Source organism: Mobula hypostoma, chromosome 11, assembly GCF_963921235.1.
Source record: "Mobula hypostoma chromosome 11, sMobHyp1.1, whole genome shotgun sequence".
In the NCBI taxonomy this organism is placed as follows: domain Eukaryota; kingdom Metazoa; phylum Chordata; class Chondrichthyes; order Myliobatiformes; family Myliobatidae; genus Mobula; species Mobula hypostoma.
This window is the reverse complement of record NC_086107.1, coordinates 16,647,046-16,660,246: the sequence shown is the minus strand read 5'-3', so window position 1 is coordinate 16,660,246 and position 13,201 is coordinate 16,647,046. Positions and strand designations below refer to the sequence as shown.

General features: G+C 40.6%; 1 protein-coding gene across 2 annotated transcripts in view; it reads left to right on the top strand.

The window, feature by feature from the left end:
* Nucleotides 1-1,356: 1,356 nt before the first annotated feature.
* csrp3 (cysteine and glycine-rich protein 3 (cardiac LIM protein)) overlaps nt 1,357-13,201 on the top strand; it is a 61,865-nt gene continuing 50,020 nt past the window's right edge. Inside the window, exon 1 of one of the 2 annotated variants that reach the window (XM_063063134.1) lies at nt 1,357-1,543. The gene's annotated coding sequence lies outside the window, so the exon portion shown is untranslated. The remainder of the gene's footprint in view (nt 1,544-13,201) is intronic. The other variant, XM_063063135.1, reaches the window with a different exon arrangement.

Here is a 13,201-nt window from a genome sequence, read left to right as displayed (position 1 = left end):
ATAAGCAGGCAATGAGCAAAAGAAGACAAACTTCAAATTTAAAATAAATAAATAAATAAATACTGAATTGAATTGTAGAGTCCTTGAAAGTGACTCTGTTGGTCGTATTCAATAATCAGTTCACTGTTGTGCTGTTGTGTTGTGTTGTCTTGAACCACACTGGTTCAAGAGCCTGATGGTTGATGACTGATTTTGGTTCCGGTTATTTTTTCTTCAGTTTTCAAAAACTTAATATCTTATGTATTTTTATTCTGCACCAACTTTCAGTTTATCTAAGGCAACACTAAATTGAGATAATTAAAAACAGCAATTACCCACTTGCTTAGACTTTATCTTTGTTCCTTCTTCTACAAAACATTTATTTTCTTTTTATTTAATTGCCCCATGTCAGCTCACAATTTTACTTAAGCCTTTTTCGCCAGTAATACAACTCTAATGATGGATAAATGGGATTGGTCAGCTGCTTACATGAGTGTTTTGAAAGACACATGCAGTATCCTCATTAAAAAAAAAACAAATTAAAATGGAAATTCTGCATGGATGATATTTATTGCCAGCACTTAACCATATTAGTGAAAGAAACACTGTCAGGCCTGCACAGGTAGGCACTTCCCAGTCCCAGCCAGCTAACAGGATCACCTGTCACTTGTTTCCAACACATCTCCTGCAGCCTATTTAAACCCATCTCTCATCAACCAGTTGCTCCCAGCGTTGCTTCAAGTTTTCTTTGTTACCTGTTGTGATTAGTTGCTGGTCTCTCTTGTTTTTTGGCCCTTGTGGCTGGTTATTTTATGGTCTATTAGTAAAGTATTGTTTATTGCTAAATTAACTCTTCTGCTCTGTTTTTGGGTCAAGCCTCCTCTCCAGTTCCTGATGCCTAAGTCTCCTGTACCTCTTTCTTGATGGTGGCAGTGAGACGAGTGACAGTACTGTTTTACTCCATGAATCTATTTTAAAAAATCAATGGTTAGTTGTTATTCTTGAAATTTTTAGCTGATTAACTGTATATAAGTTTTTCCAGGTGCCATGGTAGGATTTAAATTTGTGTCTCTGGATTACCAGCCTGGTGACTTAACCTCTATATCACCACCGTACCTCTGTATATCCTCCAATGTATAGCTTAACCAACAATTTGTACCATTAGAAGATCACTTTCTCTGGACAAATCATGTTAGATCAAACCATTCTAAAACCTAAAATAGATTTAACAATGTCCCTCAGCACTTCCCAAGAGAAATAAAGGACCTTGTAAATCACTTTCCAAAAATAACCATGCACTCACCCTGTGCCTATATTTGTTTGAGGGTCATTTCTATCTTTTACTTGGTTCATTTATAATTTCTGATGCATGGATTCATCCTGCGCTTTGTCAGTGGCTGTTTTAAGTCACAAATTTGTCACGTCACAGGTTGGCTGACTGAGAGACCACCCAGTCAGTCGTAGTGAAGATATTTAAAGTGGCCCTTGAAGCCTTTGTGGGAAACACCAGACAATCCAATTACTTCAGCAGTGCTTACAAGAACTGCCCTTGATTCAGAGTCAGGTAAGATAAATCAATATAGTGTCATTTTCTTCAGAATCAATTGTAAAGATTAATTTAATCTGAACTATTTTTATCAGCAAAAATTCAATTATAGCCATCAAAATACTGTATATTTCCATGTAATACAATGTGCTTGAATCAGTCTTAAAAAGAAATATCTTTCAATAGTATCTTTTACAGACAATAATGAAATATAAAATTAATAAATGCATCTAGTTATCGTTGGAAGGACTAAAATAGGAGCCAGGTGCACATGGGATGTCTACAGATATAACTTGTAAGAATAAAAGATAAAGGAGAGGAAAAAAGTCTAAAAAGTTACTTAAGATAGATTTGCCATTCAACAAATCATAGTTAATTGAATCTTAGACTTAAATGCACTTTCCAAAAGACCTGGGGAGTATGGACTATTCAAGATTTATGGGGAACACTTGAATGCTGCAATTTCTAACGTCATTCCATTTTAGTCTCGAATCCCTTCTTTGAGCTAACCTCCTGAACTTTCCGAGATGGAGTATTCCAAAGGTTCACAACCCTTGGAAAGAAGAATCTTCTCTTTATCCATCTTAAGTAGTGATCCCTCAGCCTGAAACTAAACCTTCTAATTCTAGATTTCCTCACAAGAAGAAACGTTCTCTCAGCACTGACCCTATTAAGTAACCCACTATCTTGAATAATTGAGGGAAAAATCACTTCTCATACTTAGGAAATTCAAAGAGTAATCTTTCCCCTTCAAATAATCCTTTCATCCCACAAATTCACCTAAGGACTATTTGAACAGCTTCCAGTGCACAAATACATCTCCTTAAATAAGGAGGCTGAAACTCGACGTCATATTTGAGATGTGTTCTCACCAATGCCGGATCACTGGTTTTAACATATGTTTTCCATTTCCATTGCAATAAATGCCAATAAATATACTGGTATGTTCAATAAGTAAAATTACACCTGTGGAAAATGCTTATTTTTCATCACTGCTGGTAGATTTGTGCAAATTTATGAGCTTCCATGTTGAACTCTGCGTGAAGCAACAGATTTATTAGACAAATATGGTAAATTATGTTATCAGAGTAAACAGAGTTACAAAATTTGTATTTCTTTTTATTGACTTAAAAATTACAAAGCAAAGGCTTGAATGCTCAGTGGAAGGTGCAGATGCTTTTTTGCTGGTGGGGGTGTCGTGGCTTTGCTGCTACTTACGTGTGGGAGGGGGAGCTGGGGGGACTTTGGGGTTCTAACATTTAACTGTCATTCTTTCTTTGGGGCACACCTCTGTTTTTGTGGATGCGAAGAAAAAGAATTTCAGGATGTATATTGCATACATTTCTCTGACATTAAATGTAGCGACTGAAACCTATTAAATATAGTTTAAACTCAAGTAAATTGAAGTCCCAGAGAGAGGTAGTTGAAGGGAAAGGGTGATAAAACAACAACTTGTACTGAGACATGATTCACGCAGTGACTTTTCTGGTGCTTCATGAAAAGTGAAGCTTCTGTTGTGAAATAAGAACACCAGTAGTAAATCTGAGATGCGAAACACAGAAGAGAGGGAATTTCTTTAGCCAGATGGTGGTGAATCTGTGGAATTCATTACCACAGACAGCTGTAGAGGCCAAGTCACTGAGTATATTTAACGTGGAGGTTGACAGATTCTTAAGTAGCAAGGACATTAAAGGATATGGGCAGAAGGCAGGAGAACAGATTTGAGAGGGGATAATATATCAGCCGTGATGGAACAGCGGAGCCAACTCGATGGCCCAATGGCCTGATTCTGCTCTTGTGTATATTATATTCCAATTTCCCAGAAAGGTCAAAGTATTATGTGTGGATTTTCTTTTAAATGTTCATTGAGGAACAACTATTGGCCAAAATGAAGATAACTTCCCTTCTCTCAGAATAGTGCCATAGAACCTTTTACATCTAATTAAAGGGGAAAATGGATCTTAGTTTAATACTTCATCTGAAAGATGCCTTCCTGAGGGAACAACCGTAATTCAGTAATGCAAATTTCAGATTGCTGTTGGAATTGGTTAATGTACCAAGATACAGTCAAAACTTGTCTTGCGTGCTTTTAATACAGATCAGACTCCTTACAGATGGCACATTTTGAAGTTCAATTCAGGCACCATTTTAAGGAGTTTGTACGTTCTCCCTATGACCATGTGGGTTTCCTCCAGATTCGTCAGTTTCCTTCCACAATCTCATTGCCTCTATGCCCCACCTTGGTTAGTTGAACAACCCATAGCTTCTTTGAAGTATCGATTTAGCTTTGTTCCTCTTTATGAAGCATTATGAAGGACCCCACGCACCCCTCATACGAACTCTTCTCCCTCCTGCCATATGGCAAAAGGCACCGAAGCATTCGGGCTCTCACGACCAGACTATGTAACAGTTTCTTCCCCCAAGCCATCAGAATCCTCAATACCCAGAGCCTGGACTGACACCAACCTACTGCCCTCTACTGTGCATATTGTCTTGTTTATTTTTTTTTGTAATGCCTGCACTGTTTTGTGCACTTTATGCAGTCCTGGGTAGGTCTGTCATCTCGTATAGTTTTGTGTTGTTTTACGTAGTTCAGTATAGTTTTTGTATTGTTTCATGTAGCACCATGGTCCTGAAAAACATCTCGGTTTTACTGTGTACTGTACCAGCAGTTATGGTACAGTACAATAGCGAAATGACAATAAAAAGTGACTTGACTTGACTCGACTTTAAAGTTAAGAAGTCAAAGGATTACATAACATTATTTTTGATATATATTGACAGTAATCCATCAGCGCAGGGATTTTGTTGCCCAGCTGTTCAATTTCATCTGGCCTGTAACTTTACAACCATAGGTTATGGCAAAGTGTTACTAAAACACTGTTGCATATCCTCTGTGTAACATGAATTAAACCACTAACTGTAAGAGCTGAGGTCAAGAGGGTGACCAGGGATGGGAGCTCAACGTTCAGGGATATTCAATATTCAGGAGGGATAGACATGAAGGAAGGGGAGGTGGGGTGGCGTTGCTGGTTAAAGAAGAGATTAACGCAATAGAAAGGAAGGACATAAGCCGGGAAGATGTGGAATCGATATGGGTAGAGCTGCGTAACACTAAGGGGCAGAAGACGCTGGTGGGAGTTGTGTACAGGCCACCTAACAGTAGTAGTGAGGTCGGAGATGGTATTAAACAGGAAATTAGAAATGTGTGCAATAAAGGAACAGCAGTTATAATGGGTGACTTCAATCTACATGTACACTGGGTGAACCAAATTGGTAAAGGTGCTGAGGAAGAGGATTTCTTGGAATGTATGCGGGATGGTTTTTTGAACCAACATGTCGAGGAACCAACTAGAGAGCAGGCTATTCTGGACTGGGTTCTGAGCAATGAGGAAGGGTTAATTAGCGATCTTGTCGTGAGAGGCCCCTTGGGTAAGAGTGACCATAATATAGTGTAATTCTTCATTAAGATGGAGAGTGACATAGTTAATTCAGAAACAAAGGTTCTGAACTTAAAGAGGGGTAACTTTGAAGGTATGAGACGTGAATTAGCTAAGATAGACTGGCAAATGACACTTAAAGGATTGACGGTGGATATGCAATGGCAAGCATTTAAAGGTTGCATGGATGAACTACAACAATTGTTCATCCCAGTTTGGCAAAAGAATAAATCAAGGAAGGTAGTGCACCCGTGGCTGACAAGAGAAATTAGGGATAGTATCAATTCCAAAGAAGAAGCGTACAAATTAGCCAGAGAAAGTGGCTCACCTGAGGACTGGGAGAAATTCAGAGTTCAGCAGAGGAGGACAAAGGGCTTAATTAGGAAGGGGAAAAAAGATTATGAGAGAACACTGGCAGGGAACATAAAAACGGACTGTAAAAGTTTTTATAGATATGTAAAAAGGAAAAGACTGGTAAAGACAAATGTAGGTCCCCTGCAGACAGAAACAGGTGAATTGATTATGGGGAGCAAGGACATGGCAGACCAATTGAATAATTACTTTGGTTCTGTCTTCACTAAGGAGGACATAAATAATCTTCCAGAAATAGTAAGGGACAGAGGGTCCAGTGAGATGGAGGAACTGAGCGAAATACATGTTAGTAGGGAAGTGGTGTTAGGTAAATTGAAGGAATTGAAGGCAGATAAATCCCCAGGGCCAGATGGTCTTCATCCCAGAGTGCTTAAGGAAGTAGCCCAAGAAATAGTGGATGCATTAGTGATAATTTTTCAAAACTCGTTAGATTCTGGGCTAGTTCCTGAGGATTGGAGGGTGGCTAATGTAACCCCACTTTTTAAAAAAGGAGGGAGAGAGAAACCGGGGAATTATAGTCTGGTTAGCCTAACGTCGGTGGTGGGGAAACTGCTGAAGTCAGTTATCAAGGATGTGATAACAGCACATTTGGAAAGTGGTGAAATGATCCGACAAAGTCAGCATGGATTTGTGAAAGGAAAATCATGTCTGACGAATCTCATAGAATTTTTTGAGGATGTAACTAGTAGAGTGGATAGGGGAGAACCAGTGGATGTGGTATATTTGGATTTTCAAAAGGCTTTTGACAAGGTCCCACACAGGAGATTAGTGTGCAAACTTAAAGCACACGGTATTGGGGGTAAGGTATTGGTGTGGGTGGAGAATTGGTTAGCAGACAGGAAGCAAAGAGTGGGAATAAACGGGACCTTTTCAGAATGGCAGGCGGTGACTAGTGGGGTATCGCAAGGCTCAGTGCTGGGACCCCAGTTGTTTACAATATATATTAATGACTTGGATGAGGGAATTAAATGCAGCATCTCCAAGTTTGCGGATGACACGAAGCTGGGTGGCACTGTTAGCAGTGAGGAGGATGCTAAGAGGATGCAGGGTGACTTGGATAGGTTGGGTGAGTGGGCAAATTCATGGCAGATGCAATTTAATGTGGATAAATGTGAAGTTATCCACTTTGGTGGCAAAAATAGGAAAACAGATTATTATCTGAATGGTGGCCGATTAGGAAAAGGGGAGGTGCAACGAGACCTGGGTGTCATTATACACCAGTCATTGAAAGTGGGCATGCAGGTACAGCAGGCGGTGAAAAAGGCGAATGGTATGCTGGCATTTATAGCGAGAGGATTCGAGTACAGGAGCAGGGAGGTACTACTGCAGTTGTACAAGGCCTTGGTGAGACCACACCTGGAGTATTGTGTGCAGTTTTGGCCCCCTAATCTGAGGAAAGACATCTTTGCCATAGAGGGAGTACAAAGAAGGTTCACCAGATTGATTCCTGGGATGGCAGGACTTTCATATGAAGAAAGACTGGATGAACTGGGCTTGTACTCGTTGGAATTTAGAAGATTGAGGGGGAATCTGATTGAAACGTATAAGATCCTAAAGGGATTGGACAGGCTAGATGCAGGAAGATTGTTCCCGATGTTGGGGAAGTCCAGAACGAGGGGCCACCATTTGAGGATAGAGGGGAAGCCTTTTAGGACCGAGATTAGGAAAAACTTCTTCACACAGAGAGTGGTGAATCTGTGGAATTCTCTGCCACAGGAAACAGTTGAGGCCAGTTCATTGGCTATATTTAAGAGGGAGTTAGATATGGCCCTTGTGGCTACGGGGGTCAGGGGGTATGGAGGGAAGGCTGGAGCGGGGTTCTGAGTTGGATGATCAGCCATGATCATAATAAATGGCGGTGCAGGCTCGAAGGGCCGAATGGCCTACTCCTGCACCTATTTTCTATGTTTCTATGTCTCTATGTTATTAAAGCCCCCAAGGTAGCATTAAAATTAGTTCTAAAAAATTGGGAAGTTAGACTTTAACCATCAAGGTGGAATTTAACATTGAAGATTTACTTTTCTAATGCTTTGAAGTTTAACTCTGATTCATATTCAGATTTATTTATCACACGCACTGTACATGGAAACATACAACACACCCAAGGATGTGCTAGGAGCAGCTCACAGGTGTCTCGACACATGCCATGCCCATCATGCTTGGCAGAACAACACAGAACACAATGAAACAGACAAAGCAACAACAGCAAAACAAGCTGTAGGTTGATTGGTCACTGTAAATTGTTCTATGATTAGGCTAGGTTAAATCAGGGGTTGCTGGGCGGCACAGGTTGAAGGGCCTATTCCACACTGTACCTCAATAAATAAGTAAATAAAATGAATCTCAGGGTAGTATATGGAGACATTAAAGTCAAAGAAAACTACAGCATAGAAATAGGCCCTTCAGCCCATCTGGTCCATGCCAAACCATTTAAACTGCCTATTCCCATCAACCTGCACCCAGACCATAGCCCTTCATACCTTTCCCACCCATGTACCTATACAAACTTCTCTTGAACGATAAAAGTGTAATTGCATCTACCACTTGCGCTGGCAGCTCATTCCACACTCTCACCACCCTCTGAGTAAAGAGGTTTCCCCTCATGTTCCCCTTAAACATTTCGCCTTTACCCTTAATCCATGATCTCTCATAGTCTCACCCAACATCAGTGGAAGAAGCCTGTTCACATTTATCCTAGCTATACCCCTCATAATTTTGTATAAAACTACTTTGATAATAAATTTAATTTAAACTTTGAACTTTAACTCTCCTTTTACGCAGTTGTTTCAAACTTTGAAATGTGTCTGGAAATACATCATTACGTCTCTGAGGCATTTTGTCAGGTACTTACATAGGCAAATGGAATTGGTGTAATTGGTCAAAATGGTTGGCATGGCTATGGTGGGCCTGGTTATGTGTTTACAGCTGTATGACTCAATGAAGACCCAAGCCAGCAATTAAAAAGCAATATACTATTCATCTTTGCTTTATTCGCAGCATGCAGTCAGATGTCAAAATTTAATGCCGAACAATATATGTGTGTGTGCTGTCTGTGTTTAGTATTCAGGGAAAGTTCTTGAATTCTCACTTGCCTGCCAGTTTTTTTTAAGTCCACACTTTGCGCTTTGAATAAATCAGGAACTGTGGTCATTTCTGGAACACAGCCAAATGGAAAAGTAAATTTACAGAAGAACTGTTCAGGACATTAAAGAGCTGCAATTAAATTTGAGAAGGCCAATTTATAAATAGGGTATGGGACATATTTTTATAGCGTGAAGTATTTATAATGGGAGAATAAGAGTCATCACTAGTATTCATTATCCTATGCTTGCCAACTGTTAATAACGTGCTTGATCATAGAACATAGAACATAGAATAGTACAGCACAGTACAGGCCCTTTGGCCCACAACGTTGTGCCGACCCTCAAACCCTGCCTCCCATATAAGCCCCCACCTTAGATTCCTCCATATACCTGTCTAGTAGTCTCTTAAACTTCACTAGTGTATCTACCTCCACCACTGACTCACGTAGTGCATTCCACTCACCAACCACTCTCTAGGTAAAAAACCTTCCTCTAATATCCTCCTTGAACTTCCCACCCCTTACCCCTTACCTTAAAGCCATGTCCTCTTGTATTGAGCAGTGGTGCACTGGGGAAGAGGCGGTGGCTATCCAATCTATCTATTCCTCTTATTATCTTGTACACCTCTGTCATGTCTCCTCTCATCCTCCTTCTCTCCAAAGAGAAAAGCCCTAGCTCCCTTAATCTCTGATCATAATGCATACTTTCTAAACCAGGCAGCATCCTGGTAAATCTCCTCTATACCCTTTCCAATGCTTCCACATCCTTCCTATAGTGAGGTGACCAGAAATGGACACAATACTCCAAGTGTGGCCTAACCAGAGTTTTATAGAGCTGCATCATTACATCGCGACTCTTAAACTCTATCCCTCGACTTATGAAAGCTAACACCCCATAAGCTTTCTTAATTACCCTATCCACCTGTGAGGCAACTTTCAGGGATCTGTGGACATGTACCCCCAGATCCCTCTGCTCCTCCACACTACCAAGTATCCTGCCATTTACTTTGTACTCTGCCTTGGAGTTTGTCCTTCCAAAGTGTACCACCTCACACTTCTCCGGGTTGAACTCCATCTGCCACTTCTCAGCCCACTTCTGAATCCTATCAATGTCTCTCTGCAATCTTTGAAAATCCTCTACACTATCTACAACACCACCAACCTTTGTGTCGTCTGCAAACTTGCCAACCCACCCTTCTACCCCCACATCCAGGTCGTTAATAAAAATCACGAAAAGTAGAGGTCCCAGAACAGATCCTTGTGGGACACCACTAGTCACAATCCTCCAATCTGAATGTACTCCCTCCACCACCACCCTCTGCCTTCTTCAGGCAAGCCAATTCTGAATCCACCTGGCCAAACTTCCCTGGATCCCATGTCTTCTAACTTTCTGAATAAGCCTACCGTGTGGAACCTTGTCAAATGTCTTACTAAAATCCATATAGATCACATCCACTGCACTACCCTCATCTATATGCCTGGTCACCTCCTCAAAGAACTCTATCAGGCTTGTTAGACACGATCTGCCCTTCACAAAGCCATGCTGACTGTCCCTGATCAGACCATGATTCTCTAAATGCCTATAGATCCTATCTCTAAGAATCTTTTCCAACAGCTTTCCCACCACAGACATAAGGCTCACTGGTCTATAATTACCCAGACTATCCCTACTACCTTTTTTGAACAAGGGAACAACATTCGCCTCCCTCCAATCCTCCGGTACCATTCCCGTGGACAACGAGGACATAAAGATCCTAGCCAGAGGCTCAGCAATCTCTTCTCTCGCCTCGTGGAGCAGCCTGGGGAATATTCCGTCAGGCCCCGGGGACTTACCTGTCCTAATGTATTTTAACAACTCCAACACCTCCTCTCCCTTAATATCAGCATGCTCCAGAACATCAACCTCACTCATATTGTCCTCACCATCATCAACTGCCCTCTCATTGGTGAATACCGAAGAGAAGTGTTCATTGAGGACCTTGCTCACTTCCACAGCCTCCAGGCACATCTTCCCACCTTTTATCTCTAATCGGTCCTACCTTCACTCGTGTCATCCTTTTTTTCTTCACATAATTGAAGAATGCCTTGGGGTTTTCCTTTACCCTACTCGCCAAGGCCTTCTCATGCCCCCTTCTTGCTCTTATCAGCCCCTTCTTAAGCCCCTTTCTTGCTTCCCTATATTCCTCAATAGACCCAGCTGATCCTTGCTTCCTAAACCTCATGTATGCTGCCTTCTTCCACCTGACTAGATTTTCCACCTCACTTTTCACCCATGGTTCCTTCACCCTACCATTCTTTATCTTCCTCACCGGGACAAATTTATCCCTAACATCCTGCAAGAGATCTCTAAACATCGACCACATATATAATCAGATTTTCATTTGGTTGAGTCGAAGATTTTGTTTTACATTTCTTTTGTTAAGCTATCAGGATCCAGCATTGCCTTGTGGAAAATGTATCTGATTTGATATTTTTGGTATGAAATTTGCACTCCTGATGGTTACAGACACTTCACCCCCTCTTTACCGGAAAGTGCATTTGTCACATAATCACAGGATTACCTCAGCTGTAATGTGCCTTTGGCCAAATCCTACTGAAATGCATGCTGATTTAGTTTATAAACAATGGTTGCTGGGTGATGGACTGGACTGGACTACTTGTGCCTGTGAAAATGTAACTGAAGATGATGCTTTGAATCGACTCAGCTGTTCATTATGTTTTGGACTTGTCCATTGACAAGTATATCAGACTGGTACAGGTTTCTGTACTCCTTTCTAAGCCTCGAGAAATGATTACCTTCTTGTATGCAACCTTATACTTCTCTAATTTTGGGGATATTGATAGTAAATACCACTGTCACGTTTTATTTTTTGCGTCCTCTTTGTTAAGTTCGTTAAAGACTGAAATCAAGAAGCGGAGGGTATCCACTCCTCTGCAGAACTTGTTGACTTTAGTGTAAACTATTGCTCTCCAATACGTGGTGAATTGTAGCAGTTAGGGCAAGACGTTCCACCACCAGCGATCAAAGATCAGGTTTCAATTCCCACTGCTGGCTATAAGGAACTTGTACATTCTCCCCATGACGGTGTGGTTTTCCTCTGGATGCTCCTGATTCCTCCCACATTCCTTTGGTTTTGTAATTTATTTTTTATTGAATTTCATCATCAAACAAACATTTCCATCAGATGTATTTCAGATACTGTACATATATATCATATAATCATATTTGTCACAAATCTCCACATAATATTTATCTGAGGTATACACTTATAGAAAAGAGAGGAAAGAAAGAACAATCGAAAGAAGAAAGCTATGTACAGAGTAGGGAGTGATCTTTTTTTTTACAACATATTCATTGACTTGTGAGAATAAAATCAGACCTATGAGGTGTTATTTATATACACACATTCTTTATCTCTCTCTCTTTTTTCTCCCTCTGTCCCTCACACTATACCCCTTGCCCATCCTCTGGGCTTCCCCTCCCCTTCTTTCTCCCTGGGCCTCCTGTCCCATCATCCTCTCATATCCCTTTTGCCAATCACCTGTCCAGCTCTTGGCTCCATCCCTCCCCCTCCTGTCTTCTCCTATCATTTCGGATCTCCCCCTCCCCCTCCTACTTTCAAATCTCTTACTAGCTCTTCTTTCAGTTAGTCCTGACAAAGAATTTCGGCCCGAAACGTCAACTGTACCTCTTCCTAGAGATGCTGCCTGGCCTGCTGTGTTCACCAGCAACTTTTATGTGTGTTGCTTGAAATTCCAGCATCTGCAGATTTTCACGTGTTTGCTATGAGGTGTTATGTAGTTAAACCATTTTTTCCAGTATGAATAAAATTGTTCCAACATATGATTAACAGATGCTGTTATCTTCTCCATTTTGTAAATGTCCATTATAACTCCCATCAATACATTTAAAGTTGGGCTCTCCTGTGATAACCATTTCCTGGTAACGGTCTTTTTACAAGCCACCAGCAGTACATTCATTAAATATTTATCTCTTTTCAACCATTCTTGAGGTATATACTCAAAATATATGGTCTTACTCTCTAAGGGTATTTCACATTTAAAGATGTCTTGTAGGGCATTATGTATCCCACTCCAATAGTCTTTGATAACAGGGTATTCCCAGAAAATATGATAATGGTTTGCATTTTGTTTTCCACAATTTCTCCAGCAAACAGGCAGGTTACTATCATAATGGGATTTATGAGAGGGTGTAATAAAATATCTTATCAAGTTTTTCCACCCGAACTCCCTCCATTTCCGTGATTTGGTACACTTCCATTGATACCTCCATATTATTGTCCAGTCTTCCTCAGATATTATTATCCCTCCTTCCTCTCCCATTTTGTTTAATGTATGAAGTCGAATGTGTTTTAAGATTTGACAAACACTTATACACGCTTGAAATTATTCTACTACCATTGTCTGAATTATACGCTTTTCTAAATAGCTCTATCAGACATGTACTTGCCTTGGTTACATTTTTAACTGTCCTATTAACATACTGCGGCATCTGTAAATACTGGTAAAAGTCTTGTTTTTCTAATAAGTGTTTCTCTTTGAGCATTTCAAAACTGAACAGGGTTCCTTCTTTCATTATATTGCAAATAGCTGTTATTCCTTTAGCTGTCCAGTCCTTAAATCTAGCATCCAGTTTATTCAGCATAAAATCCGAGTCATATGCACACCATTTAAGAATTGCAAGTCTCTCTCTCCAGTTTATATTCTTTTATAATTGTTTTCCATATTTTAAGAGTCCATTTCATCCACTGGTTGTCAATA